Raw genomic sequence first — 24,944 nt, 5'->3', positions numbered from 1 at the left:
TCGTGTTTCTGATTAATCAGGGCCAACTCTTCGTTTTCTCGCCTGACCTCTAGCAGTGACCCCAATGTTCCTTTTAATTTCCTTGATCTATTTGCTACATTCCCAGCCAGGTCTCTGGAGTGGTGAAGATTGAAAATAATTTCTAAACACCTTCAGCTGCATTCTGATTCAAGTTAAACTGGTCCAAATCAAGACACCCTCTGCAGTATTCACTGGGCAAAATTGATATGAGAGCCAAACCACAGTTTATAATGTTAGGGATTATGTCTTTCAAAGGGAAAAAGAAAGAGTTCTAGTAATTTCTGTAGTATTTACTTTTTCTTACTAATCCAGATCTCTCCCTGTCTTCCTCATCAGCACAGTATCTTCTTTATGAACATGGTTTCCCAGCTCCCTTCAATCAGCAGATATCACAAGAGGCAAACGGCCGTGCTGGATGGAGCTCAGTCACAGGGTGCTGGATCTGCCCCTGTGTCCCTGAGTGACTCCATCCAGCATCCTCCCCAGGCTGACAATGGGAACTGTTTCTGAGATGTCCGTCTAGAGTAAGGGATGGAACCGGTCTTTTTATTCTCATTAAGAAAACTAAGTGATGCAAAAAGTTGAAAGACTGCAAGGGAATGACTATCATCTTCACTTATTAAAGAGCATATTTCAGGCAGGATCACACCCTGTCTGATTAAGCAAGCCTTCTCCTAAGGATCAGGCTTGATAGATGTCTGTTGTTTCAGTTTTGTTGCATCTGGGAGGTATAAACTCTATCAGAGATGGGCTCATGCTGTGAAGCTTGAAGAGGTTGGCTGGGTCTGAGCTTTTGGGGCTGTGCTCAGGACCTCAGGAGTCAGATACTGCTCAGTGGGATGCAGGGAGCTCGCTTTGACACAGAGGATTTCTGCACAGGGAGGCCCAGATGATGGATTTGAACTTGAAAATGTAACCATAATATATTTACACCATAAGGTATATAATGATGTGCGTGTGTGTGTTCGTGAAGCAATGCTGGAAGGGGGTTCATGCAATAAGGCATGATTTATGTCAGCTGCTTAGTGGATCTAGCCTCCTTTTATCCCCTCTGAAGACCCATCTGGGAATTTCATCATGTTAGGAAAACAGCGAGGTGAAAAGGCATCCTCACTTTAGGTGATCTAACCCTGATCCAGCTCAGTAGCATCTGAGAGCAGGTTACCACAAGCACAGCCCTGGTGCCAGGACTTATATAGTTTCCATTTCCCCATAAAGGCCAGCTCACATTATCCAGCGGAGATGAACGAAATTTCCATTTGCCATGGTGGGCTCATTAGTTACAGGTAAAAGTTTGTTCTCTTCACTAGCTAAATCCCTTAAGGGCACTTTGGGTTCATTCCTAGTCCCATTAAAGTCAATGGGAGCAAGATTGGGCTCCAGAAGGTATTATTCTTAATTTAAACATTAATAGTTTAACTCTCTGTTGTTAATAATAATAACCCCTTGGAAAATTCAGACTGAAATCTGTTTCCTTGCTGAATTTCTTTTCTCCCATCAGGCATGCAAACTGGTTTGTTATTGTTGGGTTGCTCTTGAGTGCTTTGGGTTGCACACACTGGTTTGTTATTGTTGGGTTGCTCTTCAGCGCTGGGCCACGCACACTAACTAATTTGTTATTGGAGTGTTGCTTTAAGCTACACACTCCAGTTCATTACTGATGGGCTTTTCGCTGTGTGTTGGGCTGCTGTCCTTGTTTTATAATTATTACTGAGGTCTTTTGTGAAACTCCTACCCACACAAATAGAAGGGCAGGAACTGTGGCAAATTTAATGCAATGTTTGGGGATTAATCCATTTTGTTTAACTTTTAAGAAAGGACTAATTAAGGCTTTCGGAATTAGGAAACCTGCTTCTTACTTTAATATGGTTTAAAATACCATTTCCTTCCCTACTTCCCTTTCTTCCCACATCCTTCTTTTGAAACATAACTTTTTATAGGTATCCTATCTTCCATCTTAATGCTTCTGTTAGCTTCCCACTGGCCTTTCAGGAAAAACTTCTTTATGGAAGATTTCCTTTCAGGTTCAGTGCAAGAGCAAATACTCATGACCCTTGATCTTACTACTTACTTTCTTCTTTAATGCCTTCATTTCATTTTAATTCAAATGCTGATGATCATCAAGGCAAGTGGAAAGAAAAACTGTTGGAAAATATGTGTTGGACAAGAATCTGACATATTTATATGATTTAAAACAGTGTTAATCATTGCCATCATTACTGAACAGCAAAATGCTGAATAAAAGTTTAATTTTCCCTTTTCCACAAGCAGTGCCACTGGTGATCTGGTAATGTTAATTTTTTTTTACCTGTTTGTTTTACCTGAGCTCTTTTACCAAGCCAGAAGTAACTATAAGAAAATAAATTATGACAAAAAACAGCTATGAGCTTTGAAACACCCAATGATGACTTCTTTTACATTGCCATACAGCTAATTTTTGCACTGTTAATGTTCTCTTGGATTTAAGAAGAAATTTTCAGTGTGGTAGGTATACTGTTGTTTGGAAAAGGTGAAGTAAAATAGCTGCAAAGTGAATAGGACTGTTCTCCACAGTTGTAACTCTGCCACTGTTACATTAGCAATTATAAATAAGGAAAGAGAGGAACTCTGGGCTAATTCATGCAGCATTACCTGCAAGACCCATCACACTATCTCTCTTCCGTATACATAACTGGGCATGTGTGTGTACAATCCAATTAAAGGAGTGAAAAACCCAAATGTGAGCAAAAGGCGTAAGGCTGAAAAGACCTCATCACTAAATCTGTCTGCCTGCTATCAAAGCTTAGCACACCGACTTCATTGAGATTCATCTTAAAATAAGTGAGGATTTGATTTTGCACCCCAGCTCACCTGGACATATCTGCACACAAGCCATGGACCAGGCACTAACCACAGGCATGAATGTGGAAATGCCCATGAATCTGTCCACCAAACCCCAGAGGTAATAAAAGAAGTTGAGAAAGGGAAATGATTTTTAGGCTTATTTTAAGGAGAGGCCAGCTAAGACAGAGAGGATCATCCACCAAAGTCGCGGGCAGATCAGGAGGAGAGCAGCCAGTACTAAGTGGTAGGTCTCTGTCTCGGACTGGCTTTTCAGCCCTGGTCAGAAGCCAACCGGAGACTGAAGAAGCACTTTCACCATCCTGCAAAAGAAACGTTGTGCTATTGGCGCAAAAGTGCTCCCTGGTCGGAATAGTTGCATCACATAACGGATTCTTTCTGGAAAGGGAAACTCATCTTAAACACGTATTTCCAAATAGCAACATCTCATGCTGTCTGCGGATGCAGCCTGTTCCTCAAAATAAAAATAGCAGTATCTTTTGATTTTTCTAACCCAAACACCACTTGCTTCAAGTCTTTATTTTCCTTTCAATAGAATTCATTTTCTGAGGGATGCTGGGGCATGGTTCAGGCCGGTTGCCTTCAGCATCGTGCTCCATGCCTGAATAAATGGAGCGAGGGGGCTTGATGCCAGCTTCTGCCCTCAGATAAACACTCTCAACGCTCATTGACTTCTCCACAAGCTGCTGGCGCATATCTGAGGGCAGAACTTGGCCTACAGATTTGTTGTTTTGGTTATTTTGCAATTCCAGCGCAGAAATGGATTTTTTCCTCCCCGTTCAGTGCCACAAACCAGTCTGCTGGTAAATGAAGCCCAGCGGGTTTATCAGTGATGACTTTTAACTACCGAGCTGTGTTGGGATTCTCAAGTTTTACAGCCGGAATATAGGATCTCTGATATGAACACCCAAGGATTTATTGGTCCCACAAGAACTCAGGATTTTGCTGGCACTGCAGTTCAGAGAGTCAGGAGAAGTCAAAGGTTATCTTTTGTAGGGTCGTATGGGATTTACCAGTTGACCCCTCCCCCTCTCCTCTGATTCATCTGCTAAAATCATTAAAGAGCTTTCCTTTACCCTCAAGAACTGTTAGTGTCTTTTTAGCACTGAGATCAGGTTACTGACCTCTGCGTTGCCAATATACCTTGAGGATTTCAAAAGCTCAGGGGTATTTTCTGTGTTAAAAGGAACAGTGCGAGGAAAGATAAATAGGTAGGTGCATTGCCGGAAATGAAATTTAATGTTTTTCTCACTTGTTACGTGGAGGCCTTGCTTGTTTATACATCATTGTCTCAGGAGATTTTTCATTTGAGAAAATGTTTCACTCTTGCAGTGCAATGGAAAAAAAAAAGGAGGATGAAAGTGGGATTTAGAAATGAATTGCAAGTACTGAACTCACCATGGCGTTCCCCATCCACAGCACCATGAGAAGGCAGCTTGCCACTGTCGTTCCAGCTCAGAAATGATGGGGAAATCATTCTGTCTTTCAACAATGCTGCTGGAGGACCTCATGGAGATGGAGCTTTGTGCAGACAATTCCCAGGGTCTGCAAAGTCCTGCTCTCAGGAAAGAGAGCAGGAAAATCAACAGATGAGCATTGCTGTACCACTCTCCTGATAGGCTCTTCACCCCTTCAGGACCAACACCACGTCTCCTTGCAAAGGCTTCAGTGAGTTTGTTTCCACTTAAACTAATTTTGGAAGGACACCACCACAAAATTGGCAATGAAATAACAATGATCTGGCTGGGCTTTTCTCACAGTATCAAAGAGCAGCTAGAAGAGGTCATTTAAGGCTCCTGCTAATGTTTCCTCCTCCCTGCTGCTATCCCCTGCCACATACATCAGTGATCTAATCACCTGTGAAACCCAAAGCAGAAGGCTCTGATGTTATTTCATTACAAAATCAAGATTTATCTGAACATGATAAGCCTAGCAGGGTTTTATGATATGCATGGCGCCATTCCTTTCTGTTAACCTATTTGTTATATTTATACTCAGGAACTTTTTATCATTCTTGACACCCCTCCATCTGTTCCTCACCATTCAGTTGCTGAGGGTCTTGTTTCACGGGACAGCAAGGATGAAATCACTTCATCTCAATAATGGGTTACAGCAATTAAGTAACTGTTTGAACACTTGGATTTTAATCTGCTTTAAGGATAGAGTCCCTGGGCTTCCTTTTCTTCCCATCCTCCATAGAATTTGACACCCAGATAACTACAATTCCACCAATTATTGACTTTAAAATTTAATATATTTTCTTTTTTATTCTAATAACAAAAAGAATCTTAATATCAGATTTTCTTCTTGTAAAACTAAGGCAGGGGGCAAATGTTCTCAGGCATTAATTATACCCAGATTATCTGATATCAGGATCCAGAGAGTAGATTTTAATGTGCAGTATAAAGTGTGAAAAGAAGACAAGGAAAAAAAACTCTCTTTGTTTTCACTTCAGTGTCAAGCCATTTGGAACCTGTTAGCTGAGCAAAACAGCTCCAAGATGCTATCGATTAATAGCAATTACAGTGATGCAGCAACCAGCTCAGTGACATGACTGACACCTTCTTGCCAACACTTTTAACGATCTAGTCAAAAAGTTAAACTTTGTTTGCGTTGCATGGAACCCATCAGGAAATTGGAAAATATTGCACATGCTTCAAGCTCTACTGGCTCCATGCTGCAAGCCTGCATTGGCAAGATGTGAAGACGTTCCTTCATGTCTTGCCTTGGATGACAACAGCTAGATATGTGAAGAAAGGTTTGTGTGCCTCAATCATACGTCTTTTGCTTAATCTATTATCCTGCCTAACAAAATCCGTTACCCCTGGTTTTAAGCTCATCTTGCTAATTTTTACTTCTTGTTTTCTTGTAACATTTAATTTTCTCTTTTATCAAATCACTTCTAAGAAAACACAAACAGATACTTTCAGCCTCGTAAAAAAGAACTGGGTAACAAAGAAAGCTTGCTGAAATGAATGGGTACAGCTGCTTGCTCTTGCTTGCTATTTATGAGGGGCATCGGGAGCTCAGTCAAATAAAACCCTGTGATTCAAGCAGCAAGTTTGGAGTAAACACTACATGTTTTATGAGCCGAACTCAGAAAATACAGATTGAACTGAGGCAATTACTTCTCCTACTTTGAAATGCCCCACCAGTTCTTTTTCTGGCTGCTGCTGACGCACTTTGCAGACCAAGTTTCCTTCTCTTTGAAGGCTTCAGAGCAGTGACAGATGCTGGCCATCTTAACCCCACAAACCAGGCTCCACCCTGAGCTGCTGGGGCAGGTCCTTGACCAGCAAAATTGTTTGTATTAATTACCATCAGGTATGTGAATTTCAGATATGAAACCCTAAGAAGGATTATGAACAGTGCCTACGGGATACGCAAATACAGCTATATAACTGCTAGGGCCTGAGCTGGATGGCCTTCACTATGTGGAGGTATTTTTTGGCTCCCAAAATTGTTCTCCTGACTTCAGAGGGATCACTTGTAGCACAGAGACTTGCTCCACCTGACCATGGATGTAAATGTGCTGCAGACACTGGTGCTGAGCTAAAACATGCGAAGTTAGAAATAAATGTCTGGCATCTCAGTACCATTGAATTGAAAATTTCAGTTCTTTCTCCAGTTCTCAAGTAATGTGGGTCTCCGCTGGCTTTAAAATTCAGTTTAAAAGAATTACTATTACCTGCCTTATTTAGACTCCATGCTCCAGCCTCGCTGAACGAGAGAGCTGGGAGGCAAGGCCATTTAGAGAAGTTCAAATAACTAAACTGGCCGTGACCTGAACTAAAACTAATAGTTTGTGTTTGTGATGGCTACGAGAACGGCATCTGGCTTACATTTAAATAGAAGGCTATTCAATAAAGCCACTGCTTCTCGAAACTGCACAGAAGCAAAGATTAATTATTGCAGCTAATGACGTTTCAGCCATTCTTGCGCCCAAGGGAGAAAGGCAACCCCCTGCCCCCAAAACCAATAACAACAACAACAAAATCTTGCAGAAAGCTGAACAAGGGAGAAACATCAAGCAATACTGTTGTTCCTGATGTTCTGCCCAGGCATCCTAAACATGAAATTAAATATAATCTTTACCAGCAAACTCTTTCTGCTTGTTATCCTCCCAAAGGAGAACCAAGAGTTTCAAATGGGTTTTTAATAGCAACACTCTGAGAATCCAGCCTCTATGTCTTGCAGCGTCTTAGGGAGATCATGTTTCACATTTCACTCATTCCTCAGTGCGTTGGCACAGCCTAACACTGGCTTCAGACATTTGGTATTTGAAACAGAAAATCTTGGTGTTTCATTCCTTGACTCACTTCTCCCTGTGTTTCTCCAGCATCATATAATATTGACAGCCCCTGCCTGTAAAGAAAGGCCAGGTTCTCTCGTTTATTCAGCTGCAGGCTTTAAAAATGTAGAATAGGGGTTTTGTTCATAGGAGAGAGCAACTGCCAGTGAACTTTTTCCTTCTTTACATGAAAGTAGGATAGTACAATAAACAATGGTAAGAGAAGTTGGACTCTAGGTATGCATGTATGTATGTAATATTTAGCTGACCAGATTTTAGTGCCCCAGTTTCAGGGTACAAATCTGTTCCCATTTGTGTGAGTGACTTATATACTTTAAAAATCTCAGAACTTGCCCCTTCATATGTCAAAATCTATAGTAAAATATCTGGCCTGATGCATGGCTCATGTTTTGGTGAATCACATACTGAAGCATGCCAAGTGACCACAGTTGTGTCTTCAGAGATTTCAGGAGCAAGAGAATGCCGACATTTGGGGAAAAGAGATGAGAGAGAGGAGATACAGAAACAAGTCATCGCATCAAGTGGAAAAATTTCAATGACAATGGCTGTTTGGAGATTTCAGCTCAATGTCCATCCTTACTTAAGGGATATTTTTCCTAGGACCAGGAACTACTGAGATTTTCTAGGTTTTCCTCCACATAGTTCAGTTATGTACAGGACCTTCTCCCCTTCTCCTCAAACCAATGCTCTTTCTCTGGGGCAAACATGCTGCAAGTTTACATAGGAGAGGCATATTAGGCAAATATCTGCATACCCCTTTTTTTTAACATATTTCTTGAAGCACTGCTTCATCATTAAGAAACTGACTCCTATTCCATAATGGTGATGGGGAAAAAAATTTAATCACCCTGTTTCTCTGTGGATATAAAACTGAAATCAATGAAGACCTATTGCTTTCCTCCATGCAATGGCCAGTCCTATCTTCTCCAATTCCTCTGTTTAATCTCCCCGTCCCAGCTGTTCCCACCACCTCCAAACCCTGGCAGAGCCAGAATTGGATGACCGAGTCACCCGAAGAGGCCACCTGTTTTGGACAGACCTCGGTAACCCCTGCTGTTCAATAGACATGACTTTGATGGGCATATGAGCAGGCTGAACCAGTGCGTTCCTGCAGCTGTGCTCCCATGGCTGGGGAAGACTTCCCCTATCAAAAGGGCGGTTTAGGGGAAGGAGGAAAGGTCTATATAGAAGAAAGAAGAAATGATGCAGTGTTGCAGTGAGCCATCACGAGATGCCAGCATTGAGGCAGCAAGAACAGGAAATAAATCAAGTGCTTGGCCTTGAGGGGCACTTCAGTGAGTTGCTACAATGCCGAAGGGTCGGATTTGTGTAATGTCCTCCTCAAGGCAGGGAGAGCAGGGAGCATGCTGACTTCATCTCACAGGCGTTGTTATGCATGATTAATGCTGTTTGCCTCTGCTTCTGATCTTCCTCTGGGGAATTTTCATGCTCCTTTTGGCTATAAGCAGAAAAGGGATGTGAAAGGGAAAGCGAATTTTGGATCGTTACTGGGTCTGTTGTGAAGAACTTACAGCGAAGCTGTACTTCAGTGTGAGCCGCTTGCTTGTTAGAGTGTAATAGCTCTGGAGCTGTCATCGGGTGTAGTATTGTGTAAATATATATTCAGGCACTTCTTTTGGAAGTGGATATGTGACCCAATAAGCTTTATTTAGCTCCTTCTGGTGACTGCAGGAATGCATCATTTTTGGCATATCCATGAGTAATCAAAGTAGATTCAGCCCTGTAGAAGTAAGGGCCTGTGAGGGATGTAGAGATGTTACGTGCCTCATCTGGAGGCCAGGATTTTGCTGGAGAAGGAGGTGAAATTCTGACCCACTGCAGAAAATAGAGGCTTAATGTCTTAAGAGAGGGCTGGTTTTTTTTTGTGTGTGTTTTGTTTTGTTTTGTTTTTTCCTTCAGATATGCTCATTGTATTATTTGCCCTTAACAAAATAACGGGATGCTGCATCCTCGAAAACAATCTCTGCACTCCGTGTTAGTATGGAGAGTCCTGAATTTGCTTTAAATGGGTCTTCAAAAAGTAAAAGATCTCGTGGAGATCCACAGTGCTGCTCCACAGCTTCTTTATGGGGCCAGACACTGAGATGTTCCCCTGAGGCCCCGGAGAGCCCCAGGTGCCAGAGGTGCCAGGAAGTATGCACTGCCTTGCCCATCTACCCTGTGCTTGGAGGAAAAGTTTTGAAAGCCACACATCCATCTGTAAACGACTAATGAAAGTCTGAAATGTCCAACTCAGCACTGAATTTACAGCATAACAGGAAGGTGGTGGATTTTTTTCAGGAGATTTCTTTCAATTAAAAATGCCTTTTCCCCAATAATTTCCAATGATACTCTTCCATTCCATCTGTGAATTTTATGTCATAAAACGTTATAACCAAAATATGACACTTTGGAGCTGCATAAAATGTCCAAGTTTGAAGACAAAAAAAATATTTTTTTAAAAAAAATAGGATGTTTTGACAGGAAAAAAAATGTTTTCAATGAAGTAAAAAATACTTTGAGCTGAAAATGTTCTTAAAAAAGAAAAATTAACTTTTATTAAAATAATTATAATTATATCTGTTAATAAATATATTCATTTTACATGTTTATATTTATCCAAATCTTGTTTAAAATTCATTAAAGAAAACATCAGAACTAGTTTTAAATTTCAGATCACTCCTTTTCACTTCTTTTATTGAAATATGGGTTAACTTCTAATTCTCCTTTTTTGATGTGAAAAAAAATGAGTTTTTAACGGGTCCCAACTAATTGACTAATTTTTGGAAAAGAAAAAATCCACAAGCTTTTACTGAGCTGCATCCAAAAAAAATCTGCCCTGGTGCACTTCCTTTCTTCAGTCTGATAACATGAAATTAAAATGAAATCAAACCGATAAGCACATCCAAAAGCCAGGGACCAGCGGCAGGGTTCGATAGCTTGCTCTCTGGAGGTCTCTGTCTCAGATATGGATCAGATTTCCTCCTGTTTACATGTAAGAAGGTTGTGAAGATCTGCAATTTCAAGATACATCTGGTTCTCGCATCAAATTAAACAGCAACTAAAGCCTGAGCACTAGGGCAGATTTTAAAATGTAGGAATGAATGTGTGTTTATATAGTATTTGCATTAATGCTTCCTACGGTTTATTTTGAAAGTGAAGAAAGAACATTGCATGGTAGGCAACTTAACCCAAACAATATCGGTTTAAAGTTAGGGGCATGCTCCTTGGAATATTTTCCTAGTGTTTTGAAGTGTCCACTTGAAGAGGGAACGGGGAGGGGGGGAAGAAAAGGATTGTTCTGTCTTCTGCTCTGTGTTTGGCCTGGCTCAGTAGGGCTATTGCTGTTGCTCATCTGGTATGGATTAGGCCTTCTCTCTCACACTCTGTCAACTTGGGTGTTCTGCATGCAGGCTGTTTCTGCAGGGGTCTTGGTTTTGCTTTTTTTAACGGCAGGAAGTGCCCCACTCAGACCACATGTGAAATTGTGTGGGAACAGTGGGGGGGGATGAAAGAGCCCCATCAAACGTACCAAAAGTGTGGGTGGAGAGACAGGGAGCGTAAGCGGAGAGATACCAGCTGAGTAATTTAACCTCCTGGGCTGGCCGGGCTGGGGACACAGGGGAAGTTAGCTGCCCTAAAAGTGTCTGTTCCTTGGGACATCCATTTCTAATATTTTATAATATCAGGGGCTGTTAGATGTTTGAGGGATTACAGCTGCCGCTTAATTTGTTCTAAATTTCCTGCTAGCCCCACCAGACATGTACAGGAAATAGGCAGTAAATGTTTAATAGGTAATACCTAACTGGACAATTAACAGGTGCTGTCACACTGAAAAGCCAAACCTGCGTACTCATGCACACTTTGATGCTGCCAGCAGCAGTGAGCGAGCAGCATCCCAGTGCCATGGTACCCAGCTCCGAGAAGCCTGAGGTCCCTCTCCAAAATTCATCCCTGTTCCCATGTCCCTTGGAGCCAAGGAGATTTTGCTTCTTTTTAAGTCATTTGCAGCAGTGGATTTTGCTCTTTGCATGAATAAATGCCATCACAGAAACTAGTCCATCCTGTGGTGACGGATGGTGGAAAGCTTTCTTGAATCCAAATAACGCACAAACCCCGCTCTCATTATTCACACCATGGAAAAGAGAAGTCCAGCACTCATCATGTGATAGGAAAGTGACTGTTTTTTCCAGGTCAGAATAAATGTCTGTCTGTCCTGCCACCCCAGCTCTACCAAAGACCAGCAAATGCTTGAAAAAAATATTGCAATAGGCAGGATATATTAAATGATCTTTCCCTTCTGGACTTTCTCAGCTTTTGCAGTTGGCAGGTATGGGGTTTCCTGCTCCAGAGGTTGTATCTGGACTTTAATAGTCACCAATGAATGGTTTTTCCCAGTTTCAAATTATTTCTTTTTTCCTGGTTTCCATAAAATCCTGTGGCAATGAGTTCTACAAGTTAATAACCTGTTGTGTGAAAAGTACTTAAGCTTGTTTTAAAGCTCAGTATTAAATGTGACTTTAATTCTATGCTTTTTTTTTCTCAGTAGTAGACAATTTTAAATATATATGTGTATTTAATATTTATATTAGAATATATAATTTATAAAATATATTTTTATATATAATAAATATTAGCATTCTGCAATTACTTTGTTGTTATAGCAGTTATCCTTTGCAATTTTTCATTTATCTCCAGGTAAAATATTAACAAATAATCCTTTTCACCTTCCAACCTTCTTTAATAGTTATAAGCTTGCAATTAAACTCTCATTGTTCAGAATTGTATTTCCAATGAAGGTAGAATTAGGATAATTGAACTGCTATTATTACCTACAGAGCAATATTGGTTTAATATGTTTGGCCAACATAAAGCAAACCTCTCCTTTGGAATTTGCTTTTATTAAGTTCAAGTCCAATTGAGTTCAAAAGATCCTTCTGTAAAACTTAGCTGTCCCCTAATAGTGCATGACTAATGTCTTACACTTGGCTTTCCTATAAATTGCTCTCTTTACTGAGCAATTTCTGTGTCAATACTCAGACATCCTTATCAGCACTTGATGTTCATGTAAACCAACTCTTGTTAATGACTACATGGACGGAGTGTGGGGGGGAAGTAACATTACACAGACCTCAAGACTCCCGCTCCATCCGAACTTTGAAGTCCAGCTGTTAATAGCAGCGTTGACTACTTACATAAAAATGTGTAGTAAACTGAACTGACGTTGTCTGATTTCAAGTGATTGGTTTAAACCATCGCAAATGGCTCGAGCTTCCATGCTTTTTTCATCTCTCCAGCTCAGTGCCATCACTCAGGATGATTAACGTTGTTTTGCACTATGAAAGCTATTGTCCTAAGCTGAAAAAAGTAAACGTTTTTAAAGTTGGGAGCAAGAAAAATTTCAAACAAGTTCCCTTTTGCATGAAAAAAGGGATCCACAGCTGCTGTTTATTATCTCTCTGTTTATATCACACATGTGCAAGTGGAGGACAAAGTAGTTCAATAAATTACTTTTCTGCTATCAGTTTGGCCATTACAGACTGGAAGGAACAAAATCATTTAATGGCTCATCGAATGTCTTCCAGTGTTCCTACACTAATTTTTAACTCTCTCAAAGTGTTTGATCTGATTTCATCTGCTTTTCTACTTCATTTAAGGACAAGAACTTTTTTCACATTGCATGTAGTGAAATAAAAGTGAATTAGATTATTTCTACTGTTAAAGTGGTTCATATATATAGGCACAGACTCACATATTGCACTGGGCTATCCGATATTAAGGATGTGAATTCTTGCCGTGGAAGAGCCTGTGGCTTCCACAAGATTTGGTAAAGTTATTAATCCCTTATTTAATAATTAATTAATTGATTATTCAATAATTTACCTAATGCCTCCATTTCTGGGTTTCTTGTATTGAAGTACACCTCCATGGGAAAATAAAATAAAACAAAATATATATAGAAATAGCATGAAAATGGATTTTTCTCTATAATAACAACTAACAGCACCTTCCTGACTGTGCAAACACAGTCACGTGCACTTGGCCATCTTACCAGCCTTGAGAGTGTTTGGAAATCACTTACATTTTTTCATGGCTTAAGTCCATGTTGGGATGCCACTGTTGTTGCTTTTCTCTTAGGCAGGCTGCCTGCAGCAGGGCATGGGGATTTCCCTGGTAGCAGGGGACAGTCTGTCTGCCCACTCCTCCTGAGCCCTGGCCATCCCATCCCTCCCACACCTCATCTTCATCCCTGGCTTTCCTGCCAAGTCAACTCTTTGAGGATCTTTTTCTAGTACAAGTCTACACAATGATCTACCTCTATAAAGGAGTAAAACCTAAACAGCTGTAATCACTAGCCTCTTCTCCCAGCTCCCACACTTTTCAGTGGAGCTGTTACCAAATTAATTGTGTACCTGCCTACAAGCAGGAACCACACACGTTCTTCAGCAAAACAACTGGCAAAAAAAGTATCAGTGAGATGGTCTGAGTTCAAGAGACACTTCTGAGCTTTTGTTTTGGCCTGGATTTCAGAGCTCTCTGTGCAGAAAAGCCCCTGGAGAGCTGAACAAATAAAGGTTTGGGTGGAAACTTCTCAAAGCAGCATCACCACCGAGATGCTCCACAGCCTGGTCTGAGCCAGGTCAAGGTACTATAGCAGCCCCATCTTCTCCCCCAGTTGTCTCTGCAGATACCTTCCCAGCAGACAGCCACATCCTGAGCTGCCACAACTTGAGGTAGAGCACAGGGGCTCTGCGCTGGGGGCTTCAAAGCCTCATATCTCCTTGGTTTTGTACGGTGTGATGGGCAGGCCCTGTGATCTGCCTTCCTTTCACAACCCAGCAGCCTATCCTGACTCACACCAGCTCCTGTGGTAACTCCTGAGCCCCTGCAGCACATAGCAATGACACTTTTCTTTTTTTTCTTTCTTTTTTTTTTTTTTCCCACCTCCCTCAGCTTTCCCATGGGACATTTTCCCCCTCAGTTTTTTACCAGACATTTGTGCTTTTGTCAGGTGGATGAAGTCATCCCCCTTTGCACCTGAGACACGTATTACAAACCAGTTAATCATGTGCACGTTGTCATGTCCTATTGCTCACAGTTAAGAGATCAGGAGAGAAGAGCTGATGTCTCAGCTCAGCACAGAGCAAAGGGAAGCAATGCTTTCTGCCCTTCCCAGCTACTCACCTCCCCACTGTGCCCATCAAATACTGAAGCTGTTTCAATATGGTCCAAGCTGCTGTCAAGCAGCCCTACTTCTTATTACACAGCAAGCTCAGTCAGACAGCAGGTGTAATATTAACATTAACAATCCACTTCCCCTGCACTTGCTGGCAATTCAGCAAAGAGCTGGAAAGCCCTCTTGATGGTCTTTCAGAAATAGAGGATACCATGTCCGGGACATATTTATAAATACACTTTAAAGCAAAACCAAAAAAATGCCCTATAGAAAGTCAAACTTGCAATATCATTCCAGATCATTGCTCAGATTAGTGAGAATGCATACTACTTGTAAACACTCATTCAGTGCTGCTGGGAGTGTTTCGTGGATATGCATATATGTGTGTCCTCTCAGGCAGTATCTGATGAAGACGCTCAGTCTTACTTCAGATCAGCCACCCCATCTGATGCACCGCTTTTGTATCACAATGAGAGGCCATGAGATCCTCATCACAAGAACATTGTTGTGTCCTAGCAGCCATGCCTGAAGTCCTACACAAAGGAAGTTTTTTATGTCCATATAAGATGAAAACAATTTGAATGTCCATGTATAAGCTGGGAAAAAGTGCTTCAAATGGAGTTCTTATTTTGAAAATTATAATCTTTTTTTTTTTTTTATTGCTGGATGATATCATCAACAGCAGGAAAAATATCACATGCTTGAGTAGCCTTCTATCTCCTGATAGCGTGTTAATTTTCTGACTGTATAAAAATGGGAGAAAAGCCACAGTTTGGGGCCCACCTCAACATCATCTCAGAGTAATGCTGTCATGAAAGGATGTCCAGTCCCTGTCATTCTGATACAGGCAGAGGAGAAAGAGCTGGAGAGGGGCAAAAGCCAACAAGAGCTCTCTGTAGGTTGATGTAGGTTTTCAAAGGAGAAAGAGCGGTTAACCTTTATGTCATTCTAAAATACTTCAATACCTTTCTCTGGCATGTGTTTGGGCTCAAGTAGATGCCAAGTAGACAATGAAGAAGGCAGTTATCTTTGTAGCATCAGAAATGGAAGCAATAAGGTGCAGGAATTTCCCACAGACAGCTTGTTCTGGTGCAATTTTCCAGCCCAGGTTTCTGAACTTAAGAAATGTGAATATTTATAAGCCTCAGGAACCAAATGAACTCTGGGAGGATCCTCTGACTGAAACCTAGCATTTTTTAGATTTGCCGGTGACCGCGTTATACTGAAGCTGCCCCATGTCTGAAGTTACACAGTAGTTGTAGTCAGTGAAATAAAGACACTGACTTTCTTGATTCGTTCTTGGCTAAGAGCAATCTCTTGTACATTCCTACCTTTCACCCCTTCTTCATTAAGTGGAAAATCCAAAGTTTCCTTTAATCAGGTTTGAGCTTGGACTGATGTGATGTTTACTGACTGAGACAGTGGTTTTCAAACGACGTCAGGAACATCTGGCCTAGTGGCTTGGCAGGGAGCCCAGCAAATTGCCAATCCGAAGGCCCAAGTTCACAAGCAGCTTTGGGGCTTTCATTCTGTAACAAGAAAGCCCTGAGGGCAGTGGAGGTGGTACCGCTCCTCCCTGTTTAATCATGCTGCTTTACTACCTATGTGTTCCACTGCTGATCCCTGTGTACTGTCAGAGCCCTCTGATTAAGTTCCTGCAGGCATCTGTCAAGGCCATGCCATGCTGGCCTTGTCTCTACCTTCCTGTTGTGTCCCAGCACTGCCACCATATCCCACTCCTACGCGTGGTGGGAGCTGTGGGGCAGACGGGATAAAAGGAAAGCTGTTCCTGCTCCGAGCAGTGGCAGCACACAACACATCCCTGTGTATGCCCCAGCAATTCCAGCCCTACAATGCTTCCCATATTTCCATCTGCCTTTACTACTCCCTAAGGCACCCAGGAAGTCTGTGCCATGCAAAGGGTTGAACCCAGGTCTCCAGCCTCCCAGTGGACCAGCCTGACCAGGAGACCAAGCTGACATTGTGTCAGCAAGGACCGCCTGGAAAGCACAGCAGCAGCAGATGGTCTGCATACGGAAAGCATTTGCATCTAGTGCAGTTTACAGCTACAGACACTTTTTAAAAGTTAATTCTCTAATGTTTTACTTGTCTGAGTTGCTTCTACTCCAACAAGTAGATCCATTGACTCCAGAAAATGGGTAAGTAAGACTTCAGATGCAACCAAAGATTGGATCTCACTGTGAGGGATCTTAAGTACTATGACCTGGGCCCATCTGGTTCAGATTGCATTCTCTGTAATGGGTTGTTGGCTGGAGAATGAAAGTTTAACTCATCCTACACTGCTGAAATATGCACTATAGTTAAACAAAAAGCAGGCAGTCTCTGTTTGCATTTGGGATGTATATCATTGCAACATACCTCGTGTAAGGAAACAACGGTGCTTGTTTACATGCAAGTGAAAATCTCTGAAGGTAGAGGATTATGTGGCTTTCACTGCATGGAAAATGGATGTGGAGAGGCTCACGGTCAAATTAAAAGTGTGTTTGTTAAAAAACAAAACAAAACACGGTCCTTTAGGGATTAGCACCAGTTGTCTTGAAACGGTTAGTGAGGTGAGAGGGAAAAGCAGCCAAGGGAAAAACAAGCCTACAAAAGTAAGTGACCGATTGCTTAGAGAACGAAGCATCTCCGTCCTGACCTCCCATGAGCTCTGAACTCTGCCGGCACTGTCCAGCCTCCTTTCCTCAGACATACAAAGCTTACGGAGAAAAAGTCATGTTTGTTCCACGAAATATTTACTTTAGAGAAGGGAAGGTCTTTTGTATATTGTCACTGACCTTGGAGGGAGGGGGGGGAGAATTGTAATCAGGTTTCATGATCACAATTTTCACAGCTGCAAATAATAATTTGATTCGGGTATTTGATTCATGCATTGAAGTTGAAAACTTGTCTAGAGCTAACAAATGCTCTGCTTTCCCACATATTGCAGAAAGAAACCTTCCGCCTGCCTATCAGCAGCTATTGACCCAGGCATGGACCGTGAGTGGAAACCCTTTGTCCTGAACACTATAAGAAAGGGAAAAGGAATAAAAAAGTCAAATGAAAATGCTTATGTCTAGCACTCTTTTGTGTCTGACAATTTTTTTTTTCTTCCAAAAGCTAGCAAATGAAAAGGAAGAGCTAATAGGAGCTTGGCTCCTTCTCCTCTTCCTGAGACAGAGTGGGGTCTACAGAATTTCCTGCTCCTGTGCAGCTATCTTAGAGAGGCTTAAAAACACAGCCAAGTCCAAGAAAATCAAAGGGAGATCTCTGAAAAGGGATACAGAATTTCCAGATCCTAGGGTGGGAGCTGCATTGATGTGGCAAATTACATGGCAGTGGAAAAAGGAAGCAGGTTCAGTGTAAGATTTCATGTGGATGCCCTTTAGTGCCTCAACAATGTAATGGGGAGAAGGGGTGGGGGTGCCTGGATGTGGGAGAGGAAAGATCCAGACTCCTTATTTCCTCTGTAACAAAACACAATCGCTTACTACTTCAAGTGCTGCCTTACCCAGCAATAACATGTAAGTACATTACAGAGCATGGTTGAAAGCTTTGTTCCTTCAGTGTTGAAGCCACAGAGACATTAACATGTCAGCCTGCCCTGCCTCTGGGATCTCCCACTGAAGTCATGCTGTCAAGGCACTGTGGGTCAAAATAAGGCAGTGCAGATCAGGAAAATTTGGATTCCCAAAAAGACCACAGCTGCCCATCCTCAATGAAAAATTTATCCCATTTATCCATTTATGTATATGTATTTACCTTATTTACAGACTTGAATTAGGTATGATCAACTGGGCAGCTGCAATTGCACAGGGTGAGCTTTCAAAAGTAGACTACACTGGAATTGGAAATCCAACCTTTCTGCAACCAGCTCTTACTAACACCTTATCAGGTGATCTGATTCACATCAATCAGAAAAAAAATAAAAAAAAAATAAAAAAAGAGCAGAAAGGAATGAAGTAGAAGCAAGATGTACAATTGCAGAAACATCCTGAAGATTTCAGTGTGCTTGGATGGAGGTTGTCACAGCAGAACAGAGACAAAAGGTGTTGAAGAAGGTGTTCACTCACCAAAACCACAAGCAACACCAAATCCTGCCTACCAAGTCACCTACCATTAGCTCTAGTGGTATAATACCAGAAATATGTTTGGCTTTTTTTAGTCTTCCCTTTCAGAGGCAGGCCTGAAGTAGCATCCTCTTATTTTTAAAGAAATCTTATGAAAATATTACAAAACTGGGAGTAGGTGTTTGGCAGAGAGTTTAGGTGTTTGGCAGAGATGTACAGAAAAGCCCATGACCTCTGAGCAGACAGTTTGCCATTTGTGTCATTGTCTTTCTGTGTTTTAAGCATCAAGGATAATCTGGAATGCACTCCTGCTTTGGAGACAGATGGCAGCGAGGAAGTAGGCTGGAAGAAAGGAATAATAAATATCTGAAGGTGAGTAAATGTCTTGGCTTTAGGCAGCTGCGCCTGTGGTTTTTCTCAGGGTGCACAAATGTCCCCACATTTACTGTGCTGAACGCTTCTAGTAACTTTTTTATTACGTGTTTCCTGTACTGTCTGGTGGAGGGTCAGAGATGTTAAGAGCTGGGGGAAATCTGAATTTGAGAGCACTGCATGATCGGGGTGTGATAAAACAGATTGATGGGCCCATTTGCTGCAGGCAAGGCAGAGTTAGCTAGGCAGAGCAGAAAGGGTTATGGAAGGTTTCTCTGCTACCCAGAGTGGTTTGTGGTTTTTTTTCCAATTTTTGGACCACTAAAAAGTCAGTTTAACTTCTTCACCATGCTGCTGTATGTATATCCATCAGTAGCTGAACAGCTGCAGGAAATCAATATTCATAATCTATTTGAGATGCCCTCTTGCACCCTTCATTCTGGGAACTTGGTGAACATCACAAACACTGATTCACCAACAGATAGGGGACAGACTTTTTCTTTTGTGAGTTATCTGGTGGCAGAAGACTGATGGTTGGACACGGATGTGGAGGCAACTGTGTGCTATAATGTACTCTTGGGAAGGTCTAAATGATGGCTTTTGCTAACAGCACTACAGAGCCATCCATCAAATGAAAATAGCTGGAACATGACAGCCAGCTTCCCACCCCCATCCATTCTCTGTCAGGAGGGAGAAGCCTAGTGGAGAAGTCATCCATCCACTGTCTGAAGAGCATTATATACTGTGAGAATGTGGAGACACTTATCTGTTCTTTGTTTCTTTATGGTGTAAAGTTTGCATCACAAACTGAACTGCCACCATAGGTGGAAGAAGGGTAATTCCACAAAGCAGTGCTATGCAACTGTTTAGAACTGAAAAATGGAGAAAAAATCTCAGAGCCAAAGTACACTACATGCAGTTGACATAAGAGGCTGAAATGAGATAGGCAGTTTGTAATTACTTACATTGGAATTTGTCCAGGACGTCGAGGTTAACATCACAACTTCACAAGGACTTCAGAAGCAGCTGAGGATCTCTCTGAGTTGAGAAGACATGCAGGGAACTTCCCTGAAACCTCCTGGCTTGGGCCATCACATGCAATACATGCAAGCTCTCGCCCGGGCCAAGGCCAGGGAGGAACAAAATGGGTAGGAGCAAGACCTGATACGTCTTCATTGACATGCCAGAATCAAATAAACAAACAGCAAGGCTGTTGCTCTTCAGCCCAGGGCTGTTGGTCTTCTGCCACAGAGTTGTCATTCTTCTCGACAGTGTGCATCTGTTTGGGTAGTCCACCTTCTGAGATGAGAAAGCATGAAGGTAAGGAGTAAAAAAGGCAGACACAGCTGCAGCCCATGAGCATCCCACACCACAGCAAACACAACGGAGAATTTAAAGAAACTCTACACAGCCAAGAGATAACCAAAGTTTTCTTTAAAGTAAACTTTGGTTTCAATAAACGTAAGGGACATCTCTGGGCTCGTGCCATCTGTAACACATGAGAGAAGCACAAGCTACCGGGTGTCTCTCCACCAATGCAAACATATTTTATGGCAGCTCTTAATTTGACCCTAACCAGACTCAGAGGCAATAATTTTTGAGTGTTTCTCTGCAGAAAGACCACACCTCAACTTTTTCTTGGAACTCAGCTACATTAAGAACAATCTTTTTCCTTAGGGGCTGGGCTGTTTTTTTTTTTTTTTTTTTTTTTTTTTTATATATATATATATACTAAGAACTCAGGTGTTTGAACCATGAACTAAGATGCCAACACTTCACCTTGTTGCTTTAATTTAAATAGGCTGCAGCTTCACAAAAGAAACACATGAAATGCTGAAAAAAAAGCAAAGATGGCGTGTTGACTGCGACGTGAGAGCAAAGACGTTTCTTCTATCCATTCAACCTCATGAAGAGGGTGAGAGAAAAGGAGGCTTTGGCAAAAGACATTTTGCACACATTAATAGATGCATAGATGAGCTCTGTACCAGTCAAAATAGGAAATACCACCCATTAAATGTTGGAGGGAGTGAAAAGCTTTGTGAAACTGTGCCGTGGAGTGCTAAGTAGAATGGAAAAACCATCATTCCTAGAGCTAGTCTTTAGAGATTTCTGGGAAAATTGGCTTACCCACTAATTTTTGCTCAAGTCTTGATGTGACTGGTCTTAACCCTGGCAAGTACTCTAATCTACTCACTTAATCTGGCTGCAAAACAATGCCGTGCTGCAAAGAGCTGAGATGCTGTTTAGGTAATTTAGCTTCACTTTTTCTTTCCCCTGTTGCAAGCTGAGCCAGCCCTTTTTGTTCACTTAAATGGCTTCTTCTTCAAAGGGGTTGTGGAAAAGTCTTATTTCTTCCCCCAAGTGACAGATTTTTAAGTAATCGCAAAGATATCTTGTCCAACAGAATTACCCTCCACAAATCTGACCCTGACAGAGCTGAGGTAAAGTGTGATTTTTAACCTCAAGCACTAAAACATGTCAGGAAAGTTGTAGTTGTGGTGGAAAGACCTTGAGGTGGCTAAAATTTATGGAGAAGAGACGTTAAAAGTTTTAAATTCCAGATGTTTGAAGCTCCAGCCATTTGGTGAACAATCGTGGAATTTTGGACCATTTCTCAAGCACTGATTTCAGCCTCAGAAATCTATGCAGAATATGATCCAGCTATTTAATTGTCTGTTTTTAATTTATGCAAATAGTTTATTCATACCCTGGGACATGAAACATTTACTGTTTCTTAGAATGACTGAAGAAGACATATCACATTTTCAAAGGGGCATCCATGTATTGTTACCACAGAATCCCATATAAGATGCTACTCAGCTTTTTCAGTTTATTGAGCAAACCTGTAGGATGATGTATTGCAGAGCTATTAGAAAATGTATGCCACAGTTCGAGTCACTTTAACCTCATTGCTTGATTTAGGCTAAGTATGAGGGATAAAGACTGCCATTGAGACTGTATTTGATTTCTGCTTCAGTTCTTGCCTCAAATTCTTACTTAAAGTCCAGCTCCCTTGAGTGTTTGTATTATGAGGGTCTGTAACAGCAGAGGCATGTGTTGTAAAGTCAAATTATTCACCTCCCATCCTGAACTGTGGGAAAAGGAAATCAGGGAATCTAATAAGATGGGAACAGTTTAGATGTAGATGGGATATAATAATAGACAAAAAAGGGAAAAAGAGGCTTAGACAGACAAAGAAAAAAATAATTTCAGGAATTATTTTTGTCTGTTTTAATCTTGGTAGCAGAGACACCATTCTGCTGGGACTTGGTCCCAAAACAGAGACCTGCTGCTGTAGCTCATGGAAACAAACTCCGGCGCAGCAAAGGCAGCCAGAATTTTTCTTCTTGACTACCGTTGGCTGTCTCTGTTGCAGCAAAGCAGTTTGCTTCCAGGTGAAGCTTTGTCACAACTGGTTGATCAGAGCAAGATGAGGCAGCAGTCGCTCAAGTACAGCCGGGTCTGGCTTTGTTTGCCCCACTGCAATGAGTGAGGCGAGGGTTTGCAGAGGAAGCAGCAATGGCAGAAATGCTTTGGGGTGAAAGGAGACAGGTCAAATCAAAAAGTGCCCACTCCTTAGCATCCTCAGCCTGTTTGGGAAAGGCAAATTAGAGGCAGGAAAATGAGCTGCATGGGAGGAGGAGCGTTGTGCAATAGATGACTTAATAACAGGTTGCACTGATGGACAGCTCTGGACTGTTTCCCTCCTTGCGCCTGCAGAAGGATGCTTGGATCCTTGTCAGTGAAGCTAAAAGATGGTTCCCAGTTGGAACATGCAAATAATCCATTGGCCCTATGCCTCCAGCACCAGGCCCTGGCCCTGGCACAGCCTCAACCTCCTTGCTCCCAGGGACCCTCTCAGCAAAAAAAAAAAAAAAACACACAAAGGGGTACAAGGCAAAGGGTCAGACAGGCTTCAAAACAGACATGGATTTGGTTTTAAATTTAATCCCTTTGTAGTTTAACTTCCATCCATATCTCTGTGTGGCCAAGCAGCTCCATTTGCCTCTGAGCAGCCAGTGGGACTGTCTGTCATCGGCAGTGAACACCTGAACGTCACATGTGGAAGAGCACGGATATCTGCCCTGAAGGTCCTCAGTAAGATAATTTTACCTGACCCAAAAGCTAGGCCCAAGGAATATTGCTCTGTGGGCAACATTCCCTTTCATGAGGGAAGCTGCTCATCACAATGTGGGTTTTCCCAGTAATTAATTTCTACAAGGCATAAGAGAAGCTGTCATTAGTAAGCATCCTGACACTGTAATAAATAAAGCTTCCTAAAATAACCTGCAAGTATTTTACGACACATACCATCTTTCCTGTGTGCTAGGTGTGATATAAAGCACCAACCATGATCTGACATAATTCCTCCAGAGGGCTCTTGTTGAAGGCGTTCAGACTTTTTACATCCTATTGCTTTAGTGTAACAGCTGGGACTCCTCTGTCCCCACTTTCCCCACTCCCAGCAAATCCCAGGTCATTTTGTCCCCTTTCCCTTCCCAGCCTCCTCAACCGCTCTCAGTAAAGGTTACAGCCTTCCTACCAGGGCTGGAGAGAAACAAATTAGTGGGGAAAAGGAAATGTTAATGGCAGATGGGTGCTCCTGGGGCTGTTGTTCCGTTGTTCCGGCTGGTGTTCCGTTGCTTGGGATGTGTTCACACCACAAGCCCCCAGAGCAAGAATGTCTGCTCTTAGCCCTCATGAACACAAATACCAAATAAAGACTGTAAATTTAGGGAATGGGCTTGTGGAATGACCCCAAATGATGTGTGGGCTAGGGAGAAAATATGCCCTATAAATTTCAGGGGAAATGAAAGCATCCCCTTTTCACTGAGGTCCTTTGCTGGATTTTGAGGCACATTCTTTAGCTTTCAGCTGGGCACTTGGGGCTAGCACAGATGCCGTCTTCCAGTGACAGCATTTTCCACTAGAGATGCAAACCAAAGAAAAAGAGAAAAGAATAGTTGTTCTTGAAATTTCCCCTGAGGAGTTTCCTCCCAAATCATTAAATAATTATTTTCCAAAATAAAATTGTTCAGCAAAATATTTTCCATCCCTTTTAAACCTAGGCACCCTGGCTTTTTCTGCATCACTTCTTCCCGTGCACCCTGTAGGTATGGGACTGTTGGTGTGTCGGATTGGTTTCTGCTCTACCAAGACCAGTAAACCTGCACAAACAAGCCTGACCAGTAAAGAGCCCTCAACAAGACGTTAGGCAGCTGCTCTTTTTGGACAGTTCTTGACTTTATAGCTACTACAATAAGTCTGTGTGTTCAAGATGTATAACAGTAATCTGTCGTCGATAAAACAAACCAAAAAAAATGAAGTTATTTGTCCTGTATTACCCTAAAAATAAAATTAGATAGTCTCATGATCCTTCCTGCCTTCATCATTAATGCATAGTTTAATTATTATTAATAATATTTAAACATTCACTGTATTCACAATTAAAGACTCCTTTCCCTCAGGCCACATGAAAGAAGGGCTGGCTGCTCCCCAAAGACATTGTTGCCTGAGGACCAATCACCAAATGCACTGTGCATGGTCATGCCCCTACCAGATGGTTTTCAGCATATCCTGAGAGGCTGTCTGAAGGACGGCGAGGAACTTCTGAAGAAGCTATGCAAAGTGATGTGAAAAAGCAAGTCCATGGTGTAATACAGTAAAGTACTTAAGATTATAAAGAGATCAACATTCTTTTGGAAATCTGAGGAATTTCCAAATGGTAAAAAATTGAAAACTATCCCATCTACACACAAGGAACTAGAGAATTTGACTTAGGGATGTAATCAGTGGCACCAAGACAGACACATGGCATGCTGGAAGGGACAGTGAAGGACTGGCAGGTCAAGCACAGCCCTTTACAAAGGTGACACTTGTGTAAAAAGGCTGTGCTTCAACAAAAAAAATAAATGAAAATGAAAATGAAAATGAAAATGAAAATGAAAATGAAAATGAAAATGAAAATGAAAATAAAAATAAAATAAAAATAAAAATAAAAATAATCAAAATAGAATAAAATAAAATAGAGTAAAATAAAATAGAATAAAATAATAAAATAAATAAAATAAATAAAATAAAATAAAAAAATAAAATAAAATAAATTCAGAGCATCAACACCTGAATTAAAGTTCTGCCACTAGGCTGAAAA

At 41.6% G+C, this 24,944-nt stretch overlaps 1 long non-coding RNA gene across 2 annotated transcripts in view; it reads left to right on the top strand.

Annotated features, from left to right (window-relative positions):
* Positions 1-24,571, top strand: part of LOC308176404 — a 107,948-nt gene extending 83,377 nt beyond the window's left edge. The window contains exons 3-5 of one of the 2 annotated variants that reach the window (XR_013938252.1): positions 17,302-17,351; positions 18,704-18,793; positions 20,595-24,571. This is a non-coding gene — a long non-coding RNA (uncharacterized lncRNA). Of the gene's footprint in view, positions 1-16,830; positions 17,352-18,703; positions 18,794-20,594 lie in introns of those variants that run through there. The other variant, XR_013938253.1, reaches the window with a different exon arrangement.
* Positions 24,572-24,944: the final 373 nt, after the last annotated feature.

Source organism: Anser brachyrhynchus (genome assembly GCF_964034855.1).
Source record: "Anser brachyrhynchus genome assembly, chromosome: 12".
NCBI lineage: Eukaryota > Metazoa > Chordata > Aves > Anseriformes > Anatidae > Anser > Anser brachyrhynchus.
Note: the sequence above shows the minus strand (reverse complement) of the source record. Positions and strands in the feature narration are given on the sequence as shown.